The sequence below is a fragment of the Lactuca virosa genome, chromosome 1, assembly GCF_052849685.1.
Source record: "Lactuca virosa cultivar CGN04683 chromosome 1, Lactuca_virosa_CGN04683_v6, whole genome shotgun sequence".
NCBI lineage: Eukaryota > Viridiplantae > Streptophyta > Magnoliopsida > Asterales > Asteraceae > Lactuca > Lactuca virosa.
The window spans coordinates 56,552,724-56,569,120 of NC_136426.1; positions in this window are offsets into that span (position 1 = coordinate 56,552,724).

Below are 16,397 nucleotides of genomic sequence, written 5' to 3' on the forward strand. Positions count from 1 at the left end.
TATGGAACAAAAATTGCAGGATTATGTTTCTATCACACCTGTAAATTCATTTTTTTTATAAAATTTGAATTTATTCAAGATCTCATTTTGGATTTTGTTTTTCATGGATAAATTTTCCAGGAGAAATGGCATCACATGATATTCAAAAAGATTGATTCTACATGGATAGTTGTTTGTTTTTTTGGGTTTCATGTTCTTGATTTTTTTGGCTTGCTTGGGAAAGGTTGTCAAAGTGATAGGTTGAACACAATCATCCTATGCAGTTAAAAGATCGAGTTAGGAAGTCAAATTTACATAAATGTTCCCTATTTAATAGTAAATTTACAATAATATCTCGTGTAATATTGTAAAAAAAAATTACAGAAATGGATCATGTTTAATTCTAAAATCACAAAAATGGTTTCTAAGTTGGCAAAATGTAAATATTACGTGAATGGTCCTCGTGTTTTTAATTTGCAGAATTACACTTATATGTAATTTTGTGTTTGTAGAAAAAAAAAGTTACAGTCCATACACAACTACAAAACACATATCAAAAGTAGTTAAAAAAAAGTGTTCAATATCAAATGCAATCTATGATCCTACCGACCTATTCGTAGCAGGCCGCCCACTAGTTTGAATAAATTATAAGGCTGTTAAGTAGTATTGATCACTATACATTTTCTCTTACGAGGGATGATCCGTATATAGTTTTTCTCAGTACACAATAATTTATGTTTTAAAATTTTATATTGTATAATCTTATAAAATTGTTGGTTATATAGAAAAAAAATCTCTAATTAATCGATTATCATACGACCAATGTTTTAAAAACCGGTTTGAACCAGTCGTTCGAACCAGTTGGACCGACAACCGGAGAATAGAGCGGTTCTTACAAAAAAAAACCCGGTTAAACCAGTTAAATTAAATCGGTTGAACCGGTTAACTTGAATAAAAACATATAAAAATGAAACATTTTACAATATAAACATTGGTGATTTTTTTCACATTTATTTAGATTTTTCAAAATAAGAACACATGATAAATATTACTAAGTTTTAGATACGTTTGTATTTATTTAAAACTATATTTTATTTCGGTATTATACTTTATTTTATTTTTAATGTACGTGGATCGATATAAAACTAATCGTTATGTGTTTTTTTTTTATGTATTTGGATTGAGTTATAACTTGTTTTTATGTATTTTTTTTAATGTTTGAACTTGTAGACTTCAAATTCTTTATTTATATATGTATATATTGTTCATCGGAACTCTTATAGTCCGAATACTGATAAGGTTGGATCGATGCCTGTCTCCCCCCAAACTGTACTTGCAAGTTTCCCCGCAAAAAGCTCTACATGCCTACTCTTAGAAAGAAGACTATTTTTCTTTAGTTACTAGTTAGTATATATGTGTATGTAGGAAAAAAAATTATGAAAATTATTAAAAAGCGGTTTATCAGGTGGTTGAACCGGTTGATCTGTGAACGATCACCATACCGGTTTAACTAAAATACGGTTTTTAAAACATTGCATACGACTAATATATAAAAGTTTCAAATCCATTGATTATGGTTCTCCAAAATAAACTATATAATCTTATTTTTCTGCAACGATTCATGATAACTTACGTCAAAATAATCATATTAGAAGTGACATTGACTTGATACATTGACTTGGGAGAATCGAAATGGCGGAAATAAAGTCGTATGCATGTTTACACTTGTTCCCAGCATTCTAATTTCTAAAGTAAAGCTTCCGGAAGGATTATTTGAGTTACACATACACCCTGATAATCTGTTAGATAGCAAAATTAGCTCATATTTCATTAATTAATGTTAGAAAACTCATTTCGGAGGTTTTTGTATATAAACCGATTAGGTGTGATACCCATGTATTACATAGGTTAAATAAAAAAAATTAAATACCAAAATGTAAAAATTAAGTATTTTTTTAAATTAAATTTTAAAATAAGGAAGGAAAAAACATATTTATTGCAATTTATGATCATATTTATTACATTTAATACTTTACTTTATATAACTATATGTATTATTGTATTATATGACCTTTTAATTTTAAAAATTAAAAAAACCTAGAAAATTAACATGTGGATATTATTTATTTTAAAAATACCACAAATGACAAATGTCAAAACTTATGAGAGATTGACATGTGACAAAATGGATCTTCATTTATTAGAGTAGATTACAAAAGGTAAAAAAAAAAACTACAATAAAGTCATTACATATTGACCTTATAATCGATTTAGTCCTTATATATATTTTTTATTCAATTAAGTCTCAAATACTGGTAATCGTATTCAATTTAACTCATTAACCCGGTCAACAAGTCATCCAACTTTCGAAAACTACATTTTTGGCCCAGATTTCAAAATTTATTACAAATTTGGTCTAAAATTTATACTTTTGGCCCAGATTTTAAATTTCGTTACAAATTTGGTCCAAATTTTACCCTTTTTGCCCAGATTTTAGAATTTTATTATGAATGCATACTAACTTTAGTTTTTTTTACAACTTTTTTTCTCAAAAATTTGTTTCTAATATGTTTTTTCTTTATAAAATAATATTTATACAAAAAAAACATATTTTCACATAAAAATCTTATATTTTCTATATAAAAACTTTTTTAAAAAAGTTTTTTGTATATGAAATATCTACTTATAAAAATAGGTATTTATTAAGTATATAAATATATACAAATCCGTTTTTATAAAAAAAAAATGTATACAAACACGTATTTTACATAAAAAAAATGTATACAAACACCTATTTTATTATAAATCTATACAAACACCTTTATATATATATATATATATATATATATATATATATATATATATATATATATATATATATATATATATATATGCACACAAATAGGTGTGTATCTATATTTTTTTATAAAATCGTGTTTGTTTACATTTCTTTTATAAAAACATGTTTGAATAATTTTTTATATAATACGTGTTTGTATACATTTTATACAATGTATACAAACATGTATTATATAAAAAATTATTCAAACACGTTTTTATAAAATGTATACAAACACGATTTTATAAAATGTATACAAACACTTATTATATAAAAAATTATTCAAAAGACACAAATACACACGTTTTTTTAAAAAAGATAATTGATAAAAATCGCACCATTCTCATGGAGGCGTACATGGACATTACCCCCATGCGTCAGTTTGTGGATCGAAGTCACACTCATTTTATTTCCTTATTTTTGTGATTATGTAACACATCTATCTTTGAAACTATTACCATTAGCTAAAAGTCAATAAGTAAAAATAAAGGCACAAGTACTGAAATTAATTGATATTAATAGCGTATAATATAGTTAGATAAAAATCAAACAAATGATAGAAATAAACAATTTTTACTAAAGGTAGTTAAGAAAACACACACAAAATACACAGATGCACTAAAGATAGAACACCATTGGATTCGACATTTGCTTAAAATAGAAACTGAAATAAAAGTAAAGTTTGTTTTTAACTCTAAGACACCCTTTTTCGGTTATGGTATTTCACGTTTTGAGTTTCATGCTATCCATTTTTGGATATCTAGTAATCTATGATGGTAGTTATTGCAATTATATTTGACTTTAAAAATTATTAATGTCAATTTCACTTGAAATTCTATCAACCAATCTCAAAATCCAAATGATCTGTCAATCCTTTTTATGAACGCAAAACCACTTTAAATTATTACATTATATTCTCAGGTCTTTTAAGGAGTGAATGAATCATCGTACCAATAAAATAATGGTCTATAGAGCTCCAATGGACCTATATATCCAACACCAGTTTTATGTTAATATGCAAAGTCACGATTTTAATGGTGCAATATTCATATTCTATTTGTCCTTTATTAATATAAATATAGTGAAGATATTTTTATTTATAATAATTACGTTAAGAAACTCATATAATGAAAATATAAACAAAGAGACTTTTTACTACCTGAGATAGAATAAGAGGATCACTTACACTCTCATACAACCTTTTTAATTTTATCAAATCAACAATATATGTTGTGGATTTTTACATGGCAGCCTACAATAAAATAAACTAAATCATGATAGCAAAAAATTGGTAAAAGGAAAAAAGTCAGATTGTATAATAGAATGAGAAAGAGAACTTCAAAGGAGCATTAGAGTCTATATTTAATTTCATGCACATATTTCAACCAAATTATGAAATTCCTTCTAAGCTAATAAAAATTAATTTAAGGCATTAGTATAGAGTTGAAAAGTAGAATTTTCTAATAATACATATTCATCAAATGCTTAAAAACACATAAGATGTGATGAACCAGATAGATTACTTTGCCACAAATCCATAAAAATTGTGTTACTGTAAAGACCCACCACTTCATTGAATATGCAAATTAATGATTGAGAATTGTGTGTCGTCATAATAACGAAACATTGCTATATGATTCCCTTTTGAGGCATTTGTATAATCGACGAACGCATTTACCAAAGAATGATGTCATTGCATGTAGTAACCTGATAACATAAATTAATATGTGCTCCATGGGAAACCAATATCGATTGTATCAACCATCCTTACACATTAGTTGACAATAAAGATACGAACCAAAATAAATAGTGATAATCAAGTCTACCTTTTACCAGTGTTATGAAATTAAGTAGTAATAAACACAAAAACAAACAATTGAGCGAAAAGGCAAAATGGTTTTAAAAAATGCCAAAAACATATTAAACATTATAGAAAGATTGTCACAGTCAAAGACATACATTAGTTGCAGCCCGATGAAAAATAGATCATTTTTCTTTACTCATACCTCTTCTTGGGCACCATACCAACAACTAAAATCCAGTAAAGGAAGTGAGCTAAACCATGAAATCATCCATTACCCGTGCTTACCAAACAATAAATTTTGGTTATCAATACAATTAAAATCATAAAAATGTGATCAACATATAAGTTTTTTTTTTATCTCAGCAGAACCTCCTAACATTCTTTAATCGGCAACATCACCCTTCATCCATTCTCTTTTGGTTATTCAATGTCAAACTAAACAAAAACTACAAATAAGACCTTTAGGGTTATAATATCAGTATAAAGATTACAAATTTCTAAAATAAAGGACTCCAACACCCAAGACTGAAACAATAGCAACACCACTAAGCCAACAACCAACCGTGAGAAAAGCGAACCAACCAGGGGCAAGATAGTCAAGATAACGAAAACAACCAGGGACAACAAAAACCAATCTCCCCAAAGATTCTAGAGGCAAAATAAAAATGCCATCGGACATAACACACAAAAACCCCCAATGCATCCAGGGGTAAATTGGTCAAAAAAACATAAAAGAAACATTTTTACAATAAATAGCTAGTTAGCTACAGAAGCAACATGCCTCCCACATGAAAAACCGCCTACTTTTTAAGAAATTGAGAGGGTAATGACAACAGCCGAGCAAAAAAATATACAACAGAAACACTCCTTCTACACAGAAATTGAAGTATCCAAACCAATATAAAACTTCAAGTAAAACCAAAAGCAATGACAAAACATCCACCCATGATCAGCAAATAACCAAAAGAAAGCATCATCCAAGGGGGAGGAACACAAGAAGACTGACCAACAAAACAACGTCACATCAGAAGCCACCAAGCAGGGGTAAAAAGGTCTAAAACTCCTTCATGAACTTCCGACGTCCACAAACTCCATTCAAACGAACTAAGAATTGGAAACAAAGAAATGAATACAAAGAGTAACCAATGGAATTTAAACCTGAAAGAAGAAGGCCTTCGCGATAACCACATCTGAATCCTCTTTAAATCGAACCAAATTCCGGCTGCCAAACAAATGAATATCACAACTGATTATGCAGACTATGATTCTAATTTCTACACCTACAATGTGGAAAACAGAGAAGGGCTGGAAGAGGAGTGAGCAATCAAATAAAAAACCTAGATGAAGATAACATGCTTGCTAATATCAAGGGTGTCATTCTATGAGTGTTGATTCGTATCATTGAAAGAAATTGCATCATTATGGCATTCTATATTTAAATTCATATAATGGGAAGATTTTGAATAAATGGAATAGCTGTGAATTTCTAGGCTTGATTTGAGCCTAATCAAACGTATAAAATTGTTGTGTACAATGCCTTAAATTTAGGAACTTAAAATTGGAATGAACGTGTAGCCTTCACAATAATTAATATAATGAGGTGGCATTTTATTGAAAATGAAAAACATAACAAAATGACATGTGGAATATTAATTACTCTAAAATTTTCATAAAATAACAAGTGTCCAATTGAATGGCAAGATGACAAGTGGCAAAAAGGATTTTGATTTATTAGGGTACGTAGAAGAAGAAGATGCCACGTCAACAATCAAGTTATATTTGGACATTAGATGATTTGTCCATAAAAGTATAACTCTAACTCATTTGAGCAGAGGCTGAGCAGCTTTATATGTATATGTCTCAATTTTTTTAAGGGCTAATTTTTTTTTATTTTTTATTATTATACACCTTTATAGGCTGGCCCAACAAGAAATTAGAAAGGGACTGAGGCTCAAGGAGTGAGTGAAGACTCTTCGGTGCTGTTTGTTTTGGAAGTGGTTAAATGTCTTTTGTCTTTTTCCATGTTTGCGGAAGAAGACGTGCACTTGAGAAACGTCTACCCGTCAGAAGGGAAAAGTGCTCAAAAAGTACTTTTGTAGAAAAACAAACGAGGCCTTCGACCACTCAAGAGAAGAGACGCACCAATTAAACAATTTTATTTTCTTTTATAGCATCTTATTTTTATTTATTATTATTAAAATGTCTCAACAATTTTATTTTCTTTTAAAGCATCTTACTTTTATTTATTATTGTTAAAATGTCTCAAATACCCTCGTAATGAGAAAATATATAGGTGTATGAAATTAACTACTATTGGGTTTTTAGTTTGCAATTTTTTTGGAATGAATGTTTTGTTGTCAAGAAACGGAAGCGAGATCAATAATAAAATTGTTCTTACAATATTATCCGTTTTGGGTCACACAAAAACTTTCCAGATGGTCACCCGTGGAGAGCCTTCTCTCGCCAAACATTTTATAAGATCTACTGTCTTACGACTTTAAAACATGTTGTGATAGAAAAGACTTTAAAACACATTATGATAGAGAAGGTATATCGTTTTATGTATATTTTTTTTTATTTTCATTATTTTTACTTGACATGCTATTTTATTTTTCCACCATAATATCTAATTTAAAGTATTTGTTTTTTCAAAGCATGCACACATACTCCGTTTCTCATCTCCGCACCCACAAATGTACTACGAACATATCAAAAATGAATTAAATGCAAAGAAAAAACAACTAAAACAAATACAAGCAAGAAACCAAAAAAAATCAAGATGTTTTTACAATATTTTAATATAGACGAACACATTGAACTCTATTGTTCGATTCAAATCCAAAATTGACTTCATCTCCATAAATTTCTATTTGAGCAGTTTAAGTAATAAAGTGAGTGAAAAAGATGTGTTTCTGGAACAAATCCATTTCCCAACTCTTCACCGTAAACCCATCCCCTTATAAAAAGAACACTTACAAAATGACATGTGTATTTTTATAGAAACAACGAAAAATGACCAAAAAGGAACAACATACAACCAATTAGAGCAACCAACCATATAAACTTTCTTGACTTTGAAAGAAACTTTCATAAATAAAGTAAAATAAATTGTTCACATAATCTTAAGCTCTATGTACTACTTACACCATAGTAACCAAAACATCATTCTTATATTTCTCATTGTATGTAGAATATTTTATCATCTTGAAGCTTTTGTACTCATCAACTTTGTATTCTTTAGACTTTTGTAAAGTTTTACAACCTATTTTTTGGACTTAGCCTTAAAAATAAAACAAGATGAAAGGGTTGATAACATGAACTTAGAGCAGCTAGACTTTATAACAATTAAGTTGTGAGAAATTACAATTGAGCTATCAGATACCTATACAAGTTTCACTCCTCCACTAAATTGGCTATTCAGGCATTAATATTATTCAACTTGAACAATCTTAAAAGTTCATTTTGCATAAGATGGTTGTATAAAATTTGAACAAACAATAGAAAAAGAAAACAATTGGAATGAACATAACCCTTGTCCTTGGGAACCAAGCCCTGCCCTTAGATGCTCAATAATTTCTGTAGGTAGTAAAGGATTTGTCTCATGTATAAACATGAAGCCAAAATTCATAGTATAACTGAAAAATGGAACAAAAAAGACGAGAACTACATTACAATGTAACTTCAGGTGAAAATGTATCCAACTGGAGTAGTATTTGGTGGAAAACCTTTAATATGCAAACCTAAGCAATTTGTATGTATAATATTTAAAAACACACAAAAGACACCAAGAACAAAAAAAGATTAAGTAATGTGGTAATCATAGTATGATTGGAGATGAATATAAAATTTAAAGTGTAATATAACATACACAAGCAACCCAATCGTGTTGTTTGAGGATCAGTTCCCACCTAGAGTATTGTTTGGCACTGGAAGCACTTTGTAAGTCAGACATACTCTCCATTAACTACCCATGTTGAGTATGTTCCAACATACAAAATCAACAAAATAGTGTCATTAAATTGAGATTAGATGTCTGCAAAGAAGCTTAATTTCTGGCCACTCCAAATTCCAGTCTTTAGTTTCTTGATTATCTCAAACACCTTGATTGCATTTTCTACATGCCTTTTGGATACATAAAATGTAATAAACCGGTTGAAACTTACCGAATATGTGAGAAGGCCATGTTATGCTTAGTTATAAAGAACAAAAGAAATTACTCCCTAAATGTAAATGTTAAAAGTTCCTTTTTTCTCCATTAGTTTTTTTAACGACAAATATAATATAATCTTGAACTAGTCCTAAATCCACATATGTCTCAGACGAGACTTGAACCCTCAACCTCAAAGAGGGAGGACAAAACCTGATACCGCTGGGCTAGAAGACCTTTGGTTTTCTCCATTAGTTGTTTATTGATTTTAGAGGTCAAATTTGGATTCAATTTATTCTCTTCCCTGGTTTTATACCCAACATTTTGTATTTACAATTCGTATTGCCCCATTGTAATTATTTTATTCCTCAAAATATTCATATCAATTCTAAAATAGATTAAATGAAAAAAGCAACACATTCAACTAATACGGGATGTATATTATTGTAACATCTTAATTTTTCAGGCATTCTCTTTTAACCCTTGGATTGTGATTTGTTTGCAAAATTGATCCCCAATGACATTTTTTTGTAATTTTTGGCCTTGCATGAGTATGTTGGGCATATGTAGCCAGGGTGAAAATCCTAATTTTTAGGGTTTGGACCCTATTTAAACATCTTTACGGCCTCACACTCTTTCTTAACTCCAACCTCCTTCCTTATTTCGAAACCCTAATGTGTGTGAGTGCCATGTGAAGCTTGAAGAGCCTTTTGGTGCCATTTTGGAACTTTTGGAGAAGAAGGAAGAACCTTGAGGTTGTGGTGTTTCACTCAAGGCCTTGGATCCAACATCTACATTCCTTTATGCATCTTCTGTAGGTATAAAGCTCTAACCTTGATGAGCATTTCTTGTAGATCTAGTTTTAGCTTAAAGTTGGTCCTTTTTGTCCCAAATCATGACCTTTGTGAGCATGGAATGCTCCAAGATGTTTAAGTTGTCCTTTCAGATGTTTAGGGGTGTGTTAAGTCATAAAAATGGGATCTTGGACATTGTTTTCTTCCCATACATGGTCTAGGTATTCTTAATGGGTCAAGAAGCTAGGGTTTTATTTATTAAGGTCTTAATAGCCATGCAAAACCATAAAGTTTGAAACTTTATGGTTAAGATCACCTTTTAGGGTCTGGATTTGGATTTTGGGCGAAGGTTCTTAAGGATTAAGCACTTAATGGGTTGAGTTGGTTGACAGTCGCGCACGTTGGGCGTACCAAAGGGTATGTTGCGTGTACGTGGTCAGCCCCTCATTTTTAGTCAAACGTAGGGTACGCCCCGCGTACCTATTGAGTACGCCCAACGTACTCATTGAGTCGAGTCGCTTGACTCAGTTAACTTTGACTTGGATTTTGACTAGGGTTTGACCTAGGGGTATTTTAGGTATTTTGATATGTAGTCTAAGTTTGGGTCATTGTTATTCATGAAGGTGACCGGTAGAGTCGATTTTGGGAGCAACGTTTTATTTAGTTTTCATCCGGCTGTGAGGTGAGTCTCCTCACTAGATCCATGGGTCGAAGGCACCAATGCCGACCCATTACTTTGTTATGTAGAATGCTAGTTATCTATGTGATATTGCATAAAAGACCAGGATCTGGCCCCTGGCATTTGTATGTAAGATCAGGATTTGGCCCTCGACATTACAAGAAAAGACCATGATTTGGCCCACAGCAGGAAATGATTGTAAGACTATGATTTGGCCCATAGCTTTCACTTTCGTATGTATGGTATGCGGTACTTTGGGGAACTCAGTAAGCTTTGTGCTTACAGTTTATGTTTATGGTTTCAGGTACTTCTGGTTCGAAAGGGAAGAGCCTGACGTGATGGCACGTCATCCTCCTCTCATGATTTCCGCATTCTGAATAATTGTACTCTGATGTTTTGAATATTATAACTTGGTGTTTGATTTTAAACAATTGATGAACTTTCAAATGAAAATTTTTATTACTGTTTTTGGGACGTTGCAATTATCATGTCTTATTAAGAAAAAAATGAGAGTGCATTATTATTTTTTAAAGTCGGCATTTTTAAAATCAAAAGTTACCAAATTACATGTAAAGTGAAAATAAGTTGCAACCTTAGAGTGTATGTGTGTGTGTGATATCACATGAATGACATAATAGCAAAATGATGCCTATCTTAGTGTTGGGTAAAAATCAAAATACTTTTCGGGCAAAAAATCTTAGTATTTTGTTTTAACATATCTAATACCAAAATATCCATTGATTTTATATATTCTTCTAGTGAATAAATACTCTTTAACATGCAGACAAATGCAAACTTTACCATATCTAATATTCACAAATAGTAAATCTCCTGCAACCCCCAATTAAATTAATATAATTAGCTTTGATTTATAACTTTTTTTGGGTTTCAAATCAAAGAACTATCATATCTACAACCCTGAATTTTGTAATGGGGACTAACCTGGTTTTTGTGTGGTGGTATTTTTCTTCATCTATGGTGTTTGTCACAACAGGTGTGCATACCCATTAAGGATGTGATGTAACACTCGGTTTTGGATTTGCTTCATTGCTCGGGGCTGCGGCCCAATCATCAGTCGTCATGAGGCTTAGGGCCTTAGGAAAGGAAGGATTTGGCCCATTTTCGGATGTGGATACCATGGTATAAGTGATCCAAGTGTTCGATTGTGCCTTCGGAGGACAAGGGTAAAATCGTAAGTTGTTATCTCAACCTTTTATGGGTTTTGGATTTTTTTCAGGAGGTTTTAAGGTTTGGATATGCTGATAGAAGCGTAGGGCTTCTCGCCACCTTTTCGTGGATATAAAGTTCGTAGGAAACGGGCCTAAGACAAAGAAGTTAGAGCTAAGTGAAGTTTAGAGTGTTAGGGGTTCAATGAGTACGCGGGGCGTACTCATTGTGAACACGGGGCGTAGAAGGATGAATGGTCACGACAGGTCTTAGAGTACGACGGGCATACTAAGGTGTACGCGAGGCGTACTCCCTTCAGAGAAAAACCCTAATTTTGGGGTTTCTACCCTATATAACCATCTTTATGGCCTTCCTTTGGGTCTTTAAGTCAGCCTCCTTCCCCCTCTCTTCTACTTCGAAACCCTAGAGTACCTAAGTGGTCTTGGAGCTTGGAAGAGTGTTTGTGGTGGCTTGTACATGAAAAGGAGAAGGTTGAAGACTCACTATTTCGTAAGGAGCTTGTAGATCCAGAGGTTTTCCATCTTTTGCAGTCCATTGGAGGTAAAAAGCTTTGATCTTGTCTTCTCATTTCATAGATCTTCTTTTGGGTTTTTTCTTAGCCATTTTAGCCTCTTTTGGGTGGTTTTTGTGGGCTATAGTTGTTTCAGAAGTTGATATTGTGGATCTGGGCATTTTAGGTGTCCCAAAGGCATAAAAATGTGATATTTATGGTTTACTTGGACTCATTCATGTGTTAAGACCTTTCATTGATCTCGTTTGAGCTCTAGAGTCCCATTAAGCCATATATGTAAGTAAAGTTGCCAACTTTACGTATTAGGTCATCTATGGGAATCAGATATGAGAGTTTGGAGCAATGAATTAAGTGACTAAGTGCTTTTTGGAGATGGTTGGGATTCTGAGGAGTACGTTGGGCGTACCCATCTAATACGATGTGCGTACTGGCCCCAAAGGGGTGTACGCAGGGCGTACTCGACCATATTGGACTTTCTTGGATTGTTGACTTTTTAGGCTTTAGACCTTGGACCAGGAGTTGACTAGGGTTGACCATTCAATATTTCAGGCCTTTTTGGATATTGGGCCTTCTTGGGGTAGGTCCATGATGGATTTGGGCCTAATTGGGGTATTTATGTCGTATTGGGCCTTGCGGTGTCATTTCGGGTTTTGGGCTATCATTTGGGCTTGTGTTGCTTTGGGTTTGTTGGACCAGATGTGGATGTGTGTTTTGGATTAGGAATAAGTTATTGGGCTTTAGGGTAAGGCCCATGTAAGGGTTGGGCCCAATTTAGAAAATTAGGCCATTAGTGGACCTTTTATGGATCTTGGAGTTTTGGGCTTGGGCCTTAGTTGTGAGTCTTGTTGGGCCAGGGGTAAAATGGTCATTTTACCCCAAGAATGGATTATGGATCATGGTCTGGAACCTAATTGCTAATTGGGTGATATTTTGGTATTGATAGACAGAGAGGTCGTCAGGGCAGCAACTAGGGATCTATTTATGTGAGCTTCTGCATTCGATGTGAGTCTCCCTTCGTAGAATCTGTGGGTCGAAGGCACCAAGGTCGGCCCACTAGTATTGATATAGCTTAATGATTGTATTTGTGATAATTATTAAGGTGGTATGTATTTTTTGATGTTTATGTGAGATATGCATGATTTTATATGGTAGTGGTAATGGGTGAGATAGACCCCGTAATCGGTTGGAATAAACCAAAGGGTAGGTCGGGCACCCAGATATGCCTGACAAGGGTAGGTCGAGCACCCAGATATGCTCGGCAGTATCCGGCTGAAATAGACCGAAAGGGTAGGTCGGGCACCTATATATGTCTGACAATATGTTTGCGTTATATGTGGTATTTGGGGAACTCACTAAGCTCCATGCTTACAGTTTGTGGTTTGGTTTCAGGTACTTCCAGTTCAGAAGCGAAGGGTCTGGCTTGATCGCAGCGCATACACCCGTGTTTTCCGCAATACGTGAATTTGTGATTCAACTCTGATAAATGTGTTACTTAGAAATGTTTTTAAATGTTTGAATCAAGTTACATCCATGTTTTTATTATAATAAAAATGAAATTTTTATCCTTGATTTTTGGGATGTTACATGTGATCACACATTCTGCATAAGAAACAAATGTTGACACAAGAATGGTTAAAGTTGGCATATAACAAATCATAGAAAATTGTTCTTAAAGCATATGCAACACTGATCAATTCATCAACATTTTTCATGGATCAACCACTAAATATTCAAAAACCTATAAAAGAGAAATGATAGAGTTTTAAAACTAAAATTAACACAAATACAAATATCACTATGAACAAATTTGATAGTAAAACACATGATGAATTGAAATAAGTAGTAAGAACACAACAATTTACTACAAAAAACTCACAAAAGCAACAAATGACTTATTATTGCAATAAATGTGAAATTAACTATAGTTTCAAACGTTAAAAAACCAAGTACTGTTTTTTTTTCTTTTAGGAACCATTTATTATATTGTTTCTTAGTCTCATGTTCTATTTGTTGAGTAAAGTTTATTACTGAAAGGGGAACAGTAAAACAGATGATCATATATGCAAATGCAGTGAGCATGTATTGAAACCTTAAAATAAGTAAAAAAAAAACTTATTTGCTTTCACAAACATTTTATAACCAAAAGTTGTTAATAGAAACTCAAACAACTGTAAAAAGATAAAAACATAAGGTTAAAGGTTAAAACACACCACAAGCCATTCAACAACTATCTGACAAATAAATTTCTTGCTTATATGATGGACTCAAGACCTATAAAGTAAGATCCACATGGGTGCAACTATCATTTCAAATAATGGAAACATTATCCAAATACAAAGAAAAATCTTATAAAGTACAAGTTCTTAGTAAAAAGATTGAAAATATAATATTGTAAGAAAACGAAATAAGAGTAAGATGCTATAATAAACAAACAAATGAAAGTTGGTTTATGTTTCTTGCATTTAGCTCTTAAACAACTAAAACAAATCGATTTTGTGAACCAGTTTAAAGACTTACATGTTAAGAATATGGTCAGTTGCCTCAAGAAGTGATATTTTGACCAAATCTTTAACACTTAGATACAATCTCACCAAATCCTCAAACAAAAAGGCATGGAGCTCGGCTACAAACTCCACACCGGTAGTTCTACCACCACCATCAACAACAAACTGAAGCATACATACCCAAACCTTAATTATAGGAAAAATGAAAAATCCAGTTTCACTTGGGTATTTCCACAAATAGTTGGCATGCACTGTCTATGTATTATAAATTAGATAAGAACAAATATGCAAGGAAATTGAGAAATACCTTGAAACATAATCCTAAGAGGCCAAATCAAAACCCATATAGATTGTAACAAAAGGTCGATTGTAGAAAATCTACAAAAGAGATGTTAGAGGAAGAAAAAGACATGAAATTAAGATGTGGAAGATACAGAAAAAGAAAACCCCAATATAAATCCTTATGTTTTTCGATTTCTGTTCCCGAACCTCGCTAGTAAGATCAATAATTTCATGTAGGTTTAGGGATGATTTGGAACGTGGGAGGAACAATTGATCAAAGGAAACGTACATGTAAAAATAAATCAAATTAGGGACAAATTCAGTGGGCTTCATCACGATCTCTGTTGTCGTGAGAAATCGTGGAAGAATGATTTGTGATAGAGTGGGGGAAGGGAGACCAGCAACCGGTCTCTCGTTCTCCCTAAATATTTATATGCAGAGTCTGGAGAGATAAAGGGATACAGTTATAGGAACGTGGTGGAGATAATCATAGAACGTCAGGTGATGCAGTTACCGGTTTCATGGGGAAAAGATGCAAACAAAGACGAAGAAGTGGAGTTTCTAGAAGGATACATGCTATGGAGAAGTGGGTGGTTGAAGATGTGATGGGATACATGGTTACAGTTCTTCAATAAAACTGATTTTCAGATATTAAGAGAGTGGAGGTATGGACGCTTGAAGAAGGAGGAAGGAAGAAACCACCGTAGTAACTGTAAATATGGATTTTATGCGGCTGTAATGCAAAGTTTGACAAATACCAGGGTTAAAAATCATTGGACGGTTATTTATGACCTGGTGTTAGTAATACTTATAATTCAACGATTCGTATTCAGAAGCACATTTGGTTTCAGAAGCAACCGTCTTATCATATTCGATTTGATTCGTATTCTAAAGGTACAGTTTCTTTCAATCTTTACCTTTTTAATACTTTTAGCGTCTAGTTTTCATGATTTTGTGATTGACATGTTGGGTTTTGTTCGAATATTACTGGGTATGTGTTGTTTTTGGTTTTCATTTCGGGGTTTTGCTGTATCGGCATATACTTTGTCTAGGGTTTTGGTTTAATTCCTTGGAAAGTTCTATAGAAATTGAGGCCGAACTGAAATCTTATACAGATCCGATTCAATTCCCAATACCCTATACTTGATGAAGGTTTTTGTGGTGATCTTTTAGTTTCTTGCGTCAGTTTTATGTGAGTTATCTTCGTTTTTTGGTTTCATTTCTTGTCATAGCACCTCAATGGATTAATGAAATAAGAACAATGAATAAAGAAAGTGAAGTTTGTGTTGTGAAAATGGTGGTTTTATGAGTTAATGGTTTCATGTACGCTTTTTCATAAACAAAATTCGGTTAAGAGGAAAAAGAGGGATCCAATTTTGATTAAAAAAAACATCCATCTAGAAGTAACTCGCTTCCAAGATTCAATGAAATGTGCAACTTCATTTCATCTCTTCTGATTCGGTTTCATTGCATTATTTTGTCAATCAACAACGTTTAATGCTAATGGAGGGCTATTTTTTGTCAATTGTCATTGTATCATTGAACTCTTAAGTGTTGTTACAACTTTATTTCCTTCTTCTAGAACGTCATACATCTTGTTTGATTTCATATTGAGTGTTAGTAATGTTAAAGATGCGTACATTCTCATTTTTTTAATCAATTTAAGCTCA